Consider the following 12296-nt stretch of genomic DNA (forward strand, 5'->3'; position numbering starts at 1 on the left):
CCCACGCAAACCAAAGGAGACAGAAGCCAGCTTGTCCTTCCCGGGTCCTCTTGGCTCACTCAGGGACGCAGCTTTTATGGGAAGAGACTACTCACAAAAAGTTCATTACCTCAGTCTTCAGACAAGAGGCAGGGAAACCGCACATCCTGCCTACACCTACTTCCCCGGAAGATTTTTATCTGCGGCCAGAGCCGTCCTCCGGGGCCCGGGCGGCCGGCCAGCCCAGAGTCCGCGCTCTCCCAACGGCGCGCCCGGGAGCCGCCCCAGGAAGCCGCAGCCGAGAGCGGGGCCCTGTCAGCAGGAGGGAAGCTGTGCGATTTCAAACGCAACAGGAGGGGGCCGGCCGGAGAGCAGGCGAGCCCAGCTGGCCCCCAAAAGCCGCCCGGCGCGCGATGCGTGGCCTGCCAAGGCCGGTGAGGATGCGGGGGCACATCCGCCTCGCAGGGCAGTTGCTTAGGTTGATTCACCGCTTTCTTTCATCTGCGACGTCCCAGCCAAAGCAGCTTGAAAGCGGCGTGTCAGGCAGCCGTTACCCAGAACAAAAACGCCGTCGTGCGTGTGAAGGGCGGTCATTCTTCCCCGCACAGCTCGGTGTTCGGGGCCCCCCGTCCAGTCCCTTGGCCACCACCTGCGCGGCCTCCCCAGCACCTTCCTTGTTTCGGTGGCACAGGCTGGAGGAACTGAGGCACAGAGGTTAAGTAACGCATCCAAGATTTTACAGCTGGAAGGCGGCGGAGCTGGGATTTGAACCGCAGCGTGGCCAGGGCGCCGAGATGGAGGGCGGGCGCCGGGGACAGGCCTCTGGGCCAGGGGCGCTCAGCTGCGAGCTGCCTGCCGGCTCTCACCTTAGACACTGCCCTCCTGCGGCGCCTTCTCCTTCCCAGTGACCTTTCGCCTCCCGCGAAAAGTCGGCCGGGACTCAGCCACTTCTTCCCGAAGCGCCTGTGTGGCGCTGTCCCCCCGGGGCCAGGTCGGTGCCGACTTGCGCGCCATCCCTGTCGGTGCCGTTTACGTAGAAACACCCGGGAAGGAAGGAAGAGGCGGCTGCTCCCGCGGCCGGCCGCCCCGCCTCAGCTCCGCCCGAGGCGCGGGCGTTAACTGGGTGGAACGGCTACGCCTCCCACCCCAGTACCTGCGCTGGGACCACGGGTTCCCCCGCATGTGGTCTCAGGGCCTCTTTGCACTCACAGGTTGTGGGGACCCACGGACCTCCGTGTGCGTGGGCCGTGTTTGCCTGTTTACCACACAAGGAATTACGGCAAAGGCTCTGAACAGAACCCACAGAGACGCGTCCCATCAGCCGCCAGGGCACCGATGGCACCGCCTCGCACGGAGCGTCCAGGGACCTCCCGCGTCGTGAGGCTGCGTGGGGAAGGGCAGGCAGCATCTTAGCGCTCTCAGGAAGGCAGCTCTGACTCCGCGGACCCCTGAGAAGATCCGGCCCCCGCAGGGCCTGGGCCAGCCTTCGGGAACAGCCGCTCCACAGAGCGGCGTGCCGATGGCCTCCTCTCCAGCAGCCGCGACGGTCAGGGCCTGTGTGCTCACTCCCTCTCGCGGCGCGAGACCGCCTCCCGGCGCCACGGCGACACACCCTGCGGGCCTTCCCTGCGGCTCTGCTTGGGGTCCGCGGGGCCGAGGCCACGGTGACAGCCAGGCAGGCTCTGCCCCCAAGGCCTCAGGTGGCCACGTTGGGCGCACCTGCGGGAACCCCCCTCCCATCAGCACAGGCTCAACTGCTTAGGGACCGTCGTGCGTCGACCAAATGCCTTTGGCCGCATTGATGTCCCACGATGAGGGGAGTCGTGTCCCCTGCCCCCCCTGCGTGACACGCGTGGGTCCTGCCCACACCTCAGCAGAGGGGACTGTGCGGGTGTGCACATCGCCCGTGGGTCGCGGCGGGCCGCCTGCGACGCGGCCAGCCGCAGCAGGCCGGGGATGTCAGCTCTGTGTTGGGAAAGTCACTTCCAGCCTTTCACTGAGACCGGCACGCCCCCGCCTCGGAATCCAAGTCCTCTGGCTCCGTGCCTCAGTTTACCAGGCTGCCATGAGGCGTAACACGGGCGCCTGCCTGTAGAGCTGCTGCGAGTGTCAAGCTGGAAGACACAGTTGCCACCCTGGCTCAGAGCCCGGCACGCGCTCGGGCTCAGCAGCCTCGCGTCTCCGTAACCACGGGGCGTCCGCGGGATGGAAGGGGCCTGAAGGACGGGCCTCCTTCCACTGAGAAGCCCCTTGCCCCTTTCAGTCCGGCGTGAAACAGCGTCCCCACACCCTCCTCACTGTCCCTCGTGGGAGGGCCCCACCCACACAGAGCCAGGACGACGAGGCCGGGCCTGCTCCCCGGCTCTGTGTCTGCATGCCTCTGTGCGCACGGCGCCTTCCCAGGGGACCTGGCTGCCGAGGGCGGGCACGGCCTGACTTGGGCGCTTCAAACGCTCGCCCTCTGCGTGCTGGACTCAGGGACGCACCTGAGGACCCTGCCCCCAGGCCGTGGGACCCAGGCCGCCCCGAGACCCCTGTATCTGCGCCCTCCCGCCGCCTCTGAGCAGGCTCGAGGCGCTGAGGTCCAGGCGCCGGACGTGGGAGGGGAGAGGCCTCCAGATGGCTCCAGCCCTGTCGTGGGGTCACCGCCAGCCCCTCTGGTCCCCGCAGCCCGCACTTGGGCACCAGAGAGAGAGAGAAGCCCCCTTCTGCGCCCATGAATTCCTACCCCAGGGTCCATGAGCAGAATTAACGGCTGCTTTTTTCCATTAGCGAGTTCTGGGAGGATTTGCTACAAAGCAATAGGTAATTAGCACAAGAACCTTCCAGAAGGAGCCAGTCCCTCCCCGTGCAGTTCCTTTGACCTGCAACTAGGAGAGGGGCCGACTTCTCACCCCCAAAGCAGAAGGAGGAAGAGGATCGCTGGCCAGGGAGGCAAAGGCCCTTTGTTCCCTGCTCCCCAGCGGCCGGCGGCGGGATGCAGAAGCCGGCGGGTTTAACCACATGCACATGGATAAGCAAACGGCTGGACTCCACTCCAAATCTCTTTTCCTTTCCCGTATGACGGAGGGCTTTTTTCCACTCTAATAAACTTCAGCATTTAAACAGAAGTCATGTGTCCCATGAATGACGATCCGCAGCAAGAATGTAGCGAAGGAGCGAGCCGCCGAGCACGAAGCCTCAATTAACAGCCAGGACATTCGACTGGAAATCGGAACAATGTTTCTGGCAAAGAACTGTGAAATCCTTTTCCTGTGTAACTTGGAATCCTTTTCTCCGCCTCACCCCTCCCCGCCCCCAGCACAGTCTATTGAGAAGAATGATTTGAAATTCAATGGCTATCAAGAGAACTTTGTCAAGTTCTGAGTTGACTGAAGTACAAGAATCTTTCAGCGACATCGAGCGGGGCCACCCTCCCCAGCTCCGGGTCCTCCTGTGACTTGCCGAAGCCCAGAAGACGCAAGCCGAGACCGTTCCGCAATCCACCGCGCAGCAGGAGGGGCGGCCGGAGGGTCTGGAATGACAGTCTTCTCTCTCGAAAATGAAAAGGGAAAAGAAGTTTCACTCTTCAAAGGAAAGGGAAGGAAAACAGGACTTTTATGGAAACACCATATACAGAGTTGGCAGGAGTTCAGCAAGCATAAAAAGAACCTAAAATGTCCCCTTGTTCAGCTCCAGCCCCTGGCAGCCAAGTTCAAGGAGGCTCCATTTTCAAGCCGATTTGCCGAGTCCTCGGGACCCGTGAACGTGCCAGCCCCCCAGCTCCCCGCCCCCGCCCCCCCGTGGGCCCTGACGCCCCGATGGGAAAGCCGAGTCCAAAGAGCCAGATGCACCCGGAGCTTAGCGTCCATCACGATCTCACGGGAAACGACGCATCGATGGCTGGAGTGGGGAAGGGTCCGAGGTTCGGCTCCAGGGGCATCGCCGGGGCGGGGCGGGCGGGGCGGGTCAGCCCTCCTGGACGCCGGGGACCTGGGGGCGGGGGTGCACAGGGCACCTCGCCCCAAACTCGCTCCTTGCTCCCCCACCTCACGCACGGCGAGTGTTTCCACAATCAGAAGCTTTGACACTCCCCGCCACGGGAGAGCAGCCGCGGGACGCGTGGACTATCCGTCAGGCGAACCCAGGAGGTGTTCGGAGGAGGGAAGGACGGACACGGTCAAGGCACCTTAACTTCACGTCCACTCACGAGAGATTCAGCCTGCCGGCCGGAGGCCCAGGCCACAGCGGCCTTCTCTTGGAACTCAGCCCGGCCGGCCTCCGGCGCCTGCTCTCAGGGACAAATGTCACCTTGGCCCGTGGCAGGGTGCGCTTCCCGTCATGCGGTAAATATTTGAGGTGACCAGCGTCACGTTGACAAGACCATCTCGGGGACTCAGGGACACTGACTCCCAAAGGCATCGCTTTCTCCAAGGACACAGGCCCCGCCCCCTCAGGGGACTGATAGCACAGGTGACAGCAAGGTCACCCCCAGGACAGGACAGGAGGTCGAAGGCGGGGCCACTGAAAGCCCCTGCCAGGAGGACTCTGTGGGCAGAGCCCCAGGTAGGGCCTCGGGGGGACCCACGGCGGCTTCCTCCCCCCAGGTCCCCACACGAAGGGCACGGAGGATACCCTCCTCCATGAGCCTCCAGGCAGCACATCAGTGACAAGGACAACACTGAGAGCTAGTGACGTGCCAGGGCCCCACACGGGCACACTGCGCCCTCAGACCCCCGAGACGCACCCCTGGCACGTCCCTCCTCGGGGGCAGCAAGGAGCCCCCGCCCACGCCCACGCTCGCTTCTGGCGCCTGCTGTCTGGACCCCTGGCCTCGGTGGCCCGCCCTCCCCCCGGGCCCGCGCAGTGGGGGCGGGGGGAATGGACCCCAGCTCGGGCCCCGCAGGGCGGGCAGGACGAGGCTGGGTGTGCTCACCTTCCCGCCCGGGGCCTGCGGGCGGCTCTGGGGCGGGCCTGCCCAGGTGGGAGCCGTTCTCATCACCTTGTCTGCTCACGGAGACGAACGCCGAAACGTGGAAGCCTTGAGTGCTGGCCTCGGGCCGCGGTGGCCGGCGTCTGAGCCCGGGCACACACCGCTGCCCTTGGGAAACCCCAGAACGAGGGCCCCTGGCTCCCGTGGGGCACCCCTCGAGTGGCCTCCACTCCGCATGCGTCACGGGAGCCCAGTGGTGACGTGGCGACGCCGCCTCCAGAAACCCCCTCCGTGGGAAGCTGGCCCAGCAGAAGAGCCTTCGCTGCAAGACTCTGGCCGTCCATCGCAGGACCCCGCTTTTGGTTCCGAACCTCCGACCCGCCGCGGCCAGCGGGCGGCGCCCGAGCTGGGTGTGGCCCTGTTCGGCGAGGGTTTGGCGGTCGGGTAAGCAGGCCTTCGCTGTTTCCTTTAACTCGGAAACCAGGACATGCCTCTTAAGGTGTTGGGGCGCGCGCCGGCCCCCCAGGACGTCCGAGGCGCGGGGAGCGAGTCTACCTGAGCCCGCGGCACCGCTAGTCATGATGGACATCCTGCGAGCGGTGGGTCATTTGAAAGAGCAAAGTCTGAACCACGCTACAAAAAGAGCCTCACCGTGGTTTTAGAAGGACTGTCTGACCTACTTAACACCGAGCCGTCCACTTGGTGATGGCACAGGTACCTGAGCTCGGCCGCAATCTGAGCGGCGGGCAGGATCGGCGCCTGGTACGTGCCGGACGCACCCTGCCTCTCGAGCCGGGGTGGGCTCCGCAGCCGCGGTGACCCCGGCCGGCGTGGCACCGTGAGCCGTCCTGGCCTGCAAAGCTGGTGCAACCACGATCGAGACCTGGGTTCTGGCCTTGGCTCAGCCGACGGCCGGGTCTGCCCTCTCTGAGCCCTCCTCTGTCCCTCCAGGCACAGCACCGGCGCCGCGGGCTTCCTGCGGTCAGCCGCCTGGACCCCCGGCGGGAGGCCAGGCCTTGGGCTGGCGGAGCTGATTCGCGCAGGAGACTGAGGGGCGGCGGATCGCATCGTGCGGGCGGCGCCACGGGCTTCCCGCTTCCTTAAACACCGCCTTCCCCCAGCTCCCTCTTCCTTACCAGCTGCCCGATTTCTGTTTCTGTTTCCTTTCCCCTTAAAAAGGAAAAAAATAAAATAAAAAGAACCCCTCTGCCCTTCCCTTCTCAGGTCGCCCGTCCGATGCGTCTCCCTGGGCCAAGCCTGTTTTCATTCACTGAGCGTTTGTTTCGGGCCCACAGTTCCGCGGGACTGTTCTTGGAGCTGCAGGGGACCGCGGCGGCTTGACCGCCCACCCCTTCCGCAGGCCCTGAGCGAACCTGGTCCCAGCGTCTGGAGCTCCCGCCCGGCCGGGGGCGGCCTGCGGGGCACAGGGAGCACGCTAACTGCTAGTGACATTCTAGAGTTACCTGTCAAATGAGAGGTGAGCACCTCTCGCTCTCAACGGGCCTCCCAGCCCCACTTGAGGGACGATTCCAGGACCTGCCCCGGCCGCGTGGCTCGGGAGGGCGGGCGGCGTCCCTATACCGGAAGGTGGCGGGTCCGGTCAGGGCGCGTACCTGGGCTGCAGGTTCAGTCCCCGGGCGGGGCGTGCACGGGAGGCGGCCGGTCGGTGTCTCTCTCTCACATCGGTGTTTCTCTCTCTTCCTTCCACCTGACAAAGGCCTTTCTCTGACGGAAAACGCCATTCATGGCGCTGGTTCAAGGAGTGTCCGTCCGCCCCTCCCCGTGCTTCGAAGCCACGGCCTGAAAACGCCGCTCCAGACCCCGGGGGGACAGTCCCTTCCCTCTTTCTCTCCAGTTTCCCCCGCGTCCTCGTCCCACGTTATTGCTCCGGCCGCCTGTCTGTCAGTCTCTCTCCGCGAAGCCTCCTGGGAAGACGCCTTTCTCTGCAGAGCAGCGAGACCCCCTGGGCGGACCCCCGGAGAGCCGGCCCCGGGCTTTGTTTCTGTCCTAAACACAAACGGTGAGCGGCAGCCCCTCTGTGCGCGGCCAACGTGGCTTCCCGCCGACGGCGGCGCGAGAGAGCTCGCCCGGGCCCGGAGGCCCTGCATTCTTGGCGCTCCCGGCGTTTCTGTGGAGATTCTGACCGGTTTGAAACGTCGAGACCGTTTCAATTCCGGGCCTGGGGTTGTGAGAACGTGGTGTTCCTTCCGCCACCTCGCAGCGCCTTCGAGGTGACCGTCCGCCCGGGCGAGGGCCCGCGGGCCGCCCCCCGAGTCCCCGCTCACCACGGGCCGAGCGGACAGGTCCGGGGCGACGCGTGTGTCCGGCGTGACCCGGGGGAAGGGAACGGCCGTTCACACAGAGGACTCCCCGACGCGCTTCCGTCCTGCTGCCGAGGCGGGCGCCGCGGCCTGGAGCCCGGGGGTGTTCCGCCGAACCCGCCAGCGCCACGGTTTTTAGGCGTTTACCAGATTGTAAATGGGGTTCATCTATTCCGTGCACAAATTGCAAATTACATGTTTTGGAAAACTAAGGGCTGGCTCACCCTATCAGCAGCTATGAAATATATCTGGCATTTGTACATCCAGCCTATTTCTTTTTATCTTTTTTTTCTCCCAATAACTAAGCCAGGAATTCTTCAACTAGGGCCTATGGAAATGGCTGCCACTCTGGGGCATTATTTATGCCTTTCCTGGAATGATAGGCCATAGGTTTCTTTCTTTTTTTTTTTTAAGTTCTCTGAAACCCTTCTCCAAAAAGGAGCCCCAAACTTACATTTAGCATCCTGGGTCTCTCTACAGGTTTGTTTGTTTGTTTGTTTATATATCCATTTATTTGTTTATTTTAAAATCCTGTTTTTCAATCCGAGGCTTGAAATGTAATGGGAAAACAAACAACTTTATCTCCTTTCCTCTTGGGCTGGGGCAGCCACCCCAGGCGTCCAAAAACGAATAGGGCATGTGTGTGCATGTGTGTGCATGTGTGTACATGTGTGTGAGCGCGTGCGAGCGCGTGCACAAAGCCTTCTCTGGGTGCAAGGAAAAGGAAAAGAATCAAAGATAGTGGAGTGAAATTTTTAAAGAGAATGATTGTTGGGTGTTTTGGGGGTTTTTGTGTTTTTTTTTTAACAGAACTCCACCTCGGAGCTTTTTCTCCCCTCCGGCCTCCGGGCAGCCGCCCTGCCGGCTGTCTGTCTCCTTCGTGGGTTCCCCATGGGCAACCGCGAGAGGCCGGGGTCCATTACGGCTGCGGGAGCGACGCAGCTCGCACACGCCTGTCACAAATTACGCGCTGACCTATGCTTAGTGGTCAGGCTGACACGCAAAACAATCAGACGGCATCTGAACATAAGTCTGAGATACAAAGTAAACCCCTCGGGGTCGAAACGGAAGACAGAACGTCAGGAGGCGCAGTTCGCCTGCGTGCGAACGTGCAGACTCCGCTCACAGAAGGGCTTGGCTGCCCTTCTTCTACAGGGAAGTTACAACTCGGCGCCAGGAACCTGGAGTTCAAGGCGGGCGGTTCACAAGTGGGCACCCGCGCTTCGTGGTTAACAGGCGAGGACCCAGGACCAAAGACACGGAGCCAGCGGGTCACAAAAGCTGCGCCTGAACCTTGGGTGTTCTGCGCCCCAGGCCTGCCGGCCGCCTGTTCCCACCCACAGACCCCGAGGGAGAACCCCTCGCACGAGGCCATCAGGGAACGCGCAGCGAAAACGCGCTGGCCACGCCTGGAATTCAGAAAACTGTTGTCCGCGCCGAAAGACACGCCTGTCGCGGAGCAGCGCCCGACAGGAACGCCGCACAGAGCGGAGGCCGACCTCGGCCCTTCCGGGTCTTCGGCCAGAGCGGGTTTTAAAACCGGCTTCGTGGGCATCCCTTTCTTCATCGGAAGTTATCCTTGCCCTGTGAGGGCTGTGGAGCGAGAAGAGCGAAGGACGTTGCCTTTTCAGAGCTTGGGTTCCTGCGGGTTTGCGTGTCCTCCCTGGCCGGAGTCGTCTGTGACTCGTACGCTTCGAGTTAAAAAGGGTTGCGCCCTGGGGTCCTCGTCGCGTGTCCGCCGGCAGGACAGCAGCGCTGGGCGGCTGTCGGCCCTCGGCCTGGGGACGGCACGCAAACGGATAGAGAAGCGGCCTCGCCCTCTGCAGTTACGGCTCCTTTCTTTCTGGGTTTTTTATTTATTTATTTATTTTTGTGCCTTCAAGGAAAAATGGAGACCAAAAAGTCCACTCAAGTCCAGCCTAGGACTGGGAGGAACGGTGGCATCACGTGGCCCACCCTGCACTTACTAACCCCGAGGACGCGGCCGCCGAGGGCGGGGAACCCCGCAGTGCAGCCGGGACCCAGGGGGCGGCTGACCCGGCCTCGTGCCCCCAGGACCGGCCGCCACCCTGAGGGGCTGTGTTCCTGCCACAGGCGATCCCACACGCATGTCCTCTGACGTCACTTCCCCCTGGTCCTTCCCGGGTCGCCCGGGGTGTCCCTCGGGGTCATGGTCACGCGTGGGCCTCTCTCATTGCGCTTGTTGGGCGGGGGCCCGAGGCAGAGCCGGCGCCGCCTGGCTGTTCCAGGCGCCCTGCCCGGCCCCACAGACAGGGGCAGCCTGAAACAGCGGCGCTGCCTCCTCCTGTGGGGGGGGACGCTGGCCCGCGGTCCCAAGGCCGGAGGCGCGGGGCCGAGGCTCACACCTGCCCGTGTGACCGCACGCTCCCCGGGCCCCGCCGGGCGGGGGTGCGCCTCGTTCGCCACTGTTCTCCGGACGGGGGCTGGCGCGTCGCTGGGCGGGCGGGGGGCCTCAGTCAATGCCTTTGAGGGCACACGGCAGATCCGATTGCAGCGAAGCACGAGGACTTCACAGCGGCCACTGTCACCATGTCGGACACGTTGCGGGGACGCAGCAAGCCGGGCCACCGAAAACTCCGCAGCCAGCAGGCGTCCTGGCAGCAGGGCGCTCGCGCGGCGGGCCGGGGACCAGGCCGCCTCCGCCCCGCACCCGCGCACGGGCGGGTGACCGAGCTCCGTGCCTCAGCCCTTCCGCTTGCAGGGCGGCGGTTATACTTGTGACTGCCCTGTGAGGCCGTTTGGAAGATGAAGGGAGTTCGTGATGTAAAGCACGTTGTCAGGAGTGGGAAACACGCAGTCGAGGGCTTCGCCGACCGACACTCGTGTCTCGGTAGCCTTCGGGAAGCCGCCGCTGCCCGTCCGCAGCGAAGCCCAGCGCGCGCAGCTGACGCCCGGGGCCAACACTCCGCTGCTCCGCTGGCCCGGGCAGCGTTGCCCGGCGTGGCTGCCGAGGCCTGCACCTTGGCCCCTCCCTCGGAGCTGGGGCAGCTGCAGAAATCGCAGGAAGGGGAGCAAAATAAAGGCCTCAGCCAAGAAACGCAGGGCTGGTTCCCCTTCGCTGAGGGGTGTTGTGTTTTGTTTTGTTTTGTTTTTTTAAGTGTATGGGAAACCTCCGGAGCCTGCACGTTGCGTGCCAGCGTGGTCTGGGTTTAACTTTCTAAACACCCGGGCAGCGTTTTCGCAGCTTCCCCAAGCAGACACGAGTGGGCGTGGGCGGTGCGCCGGCCCGTCCCTCCCAGCCATCTGGTGCGCATCCACCCCGCGTCTTCTAGAACAGTCCGAAGTTTAAGTGTCTCTGGCAGCTTCTCATGGAAATAAAAGAACGCGGCGAGGGAAGGGGAGCCTTCACAGGCCCTCTGGCCAGGCTTCCACTTCCTGCTGACTCCCAGCTGTCTCGGCCGGTCCCCGGCCCCGGAGCCGTCCCGAAGGAGGCCTGCCGCGTCCTGTGGGCTGCTGGGGTCGCCAGGCGGGGTCGCCAGCCCTTTTACTCTGTGCCCCTTTGGAGGAAGACATTTATACAGTCCATTTTTCATCTGTATTTCTGCATGTTCTTTGAGACTGGCTGTACTGCAAACACCTACATTATAAATGACCACCATGTTTGCTGCTTTCGTTTTCACAATGAGACCCACGACTGTGGTAGCAGAAGAGAAAAATAAACGCTTTTAAGCCATTGGTTTATTGCCATGGAGCAAGCGGACGGTCTGCCGTCAGCGGCCGGGCGGCGAGGAGCGGGGGCCCCAGGGGGCCGTGCGGCCTGCGGCACCGGGAGCGGCGCTGTCCTCGCCTGCGCGCTCAGGCAGGCGGACCCGCGACGGGGGCCTGGGAAGGTCTGGCCTCGCCCCCACCGGACGGCTGCACACCGCGCCCCTGACACCTGCCGGAACTCAAGTGCCACACAGATGTGGGGGTGCTAACGTAGGTTCACAGCGGGAGGCATGAAAGACAATGCGGTGATTAATAAATAACGATACAAGAACAGACTCTGTGTTCTGCCTCCTCACAGCTGCAAACACGCTTTTGTCCCACCCCCTATGTACAAAATCTGGATTTTCACACGACTAAAGATGAAAGGGTCCCCCAGAGAGATCCCTACACGTGGCTGATCTCAGTAGGTTTGCGTGTCGCTTGGGTGCCTTCACTTCCCCACAAGGCAGCGGAGGAGGTAAAGGGGCCTCGGTGAGACAAAGCAGGTTGTGCTCCAGTGCGGGTGGGCCTCGCCCGATCAGCCGAAGACCTCAGGACGCCAAAACTCTGGCCTTCCGCCGGCGCCTTCCGGCACGGCAACAGCAGCCCTCCTGCCTGCCGGCCTCCAGGGTCCGGGAGCCGATTCCTTCTGACCAGTTTCTCTGATTGTCCGCCTGTCTGTGTGTGCAGATGCGCATCTGGGTGGCTGAACGCGGGAGCGAGCCGAGGCTGGGGTTCACGTCAGGGAGCCGTTCCCCTTTCTCCTCTGAGCCTCCCTTACGCCCCAGCCCCCGAGCCCTCCGGTCGCGCCAGCAGGAAGGACGGTGTGGTTAGAGAAGGCGCCTCTGCTGCACAGCCCCTCGGCCGGCTGCGACCCGCGGCCCCTGCACCCGCTTGCCGTGGCTGGGGACGTGACAGGGCTCCGGGCTGGGGGGGGACAGGGGCGCTGGGCCGTGTGGCAGAGGGGAGCCGCAGCCGGCCCCCCAGAGGGCTGCGGGACCGGCACCGGTGTCTGGCCGCTGCGCCGTGGGCTGCACACACATTCGCTGCTCGTGCGCGCTCCCTCCGCCCCCGCCCACACCGCACCTCCTGCTGCGCGTCCTCGGGTGGCGTCCCCTCTGTGTGGCCTTCCCGAGGGACTGTGCTCCTTCTGAGCTTCAGACTCTCGCAGGACAGCCGGTGGGCACAAAGCGGCGGCGAAACGACAGCAGCAGGCGGCGCGGACCCAGGACGCAGCGCACTCGGGGCGGCTGGTTCCGCGGAGGCGTCTGCGGAGACGCGCGCGTGGATGGGCCGCCACAGGAGCGCGATTTCAGTGGGCGGGGTGAACGGCGAGGGGAGGGGCGGGGGGCAAAACCCAGGGGCCACCAGAGACG

This window comes from Pteronotus mesoamericanus, unplaced genomic scaffold (assembly GCF_021234165.1).
Source record: "Pteronotus mesoamericanus isolate MK-2021 breed Mesoamerican mustached bat unplaced genomic scaffold, CSHL_Meso_final scaffold_99, whole genome shotgun sequence".
Classification (NCBI taxonomy): Eukaryota; Metazoa; Chordata; class Mammalia; order Chiroptera; family Mormoopidae; genus Pteronotus; species Pteronotus mesoamericanus.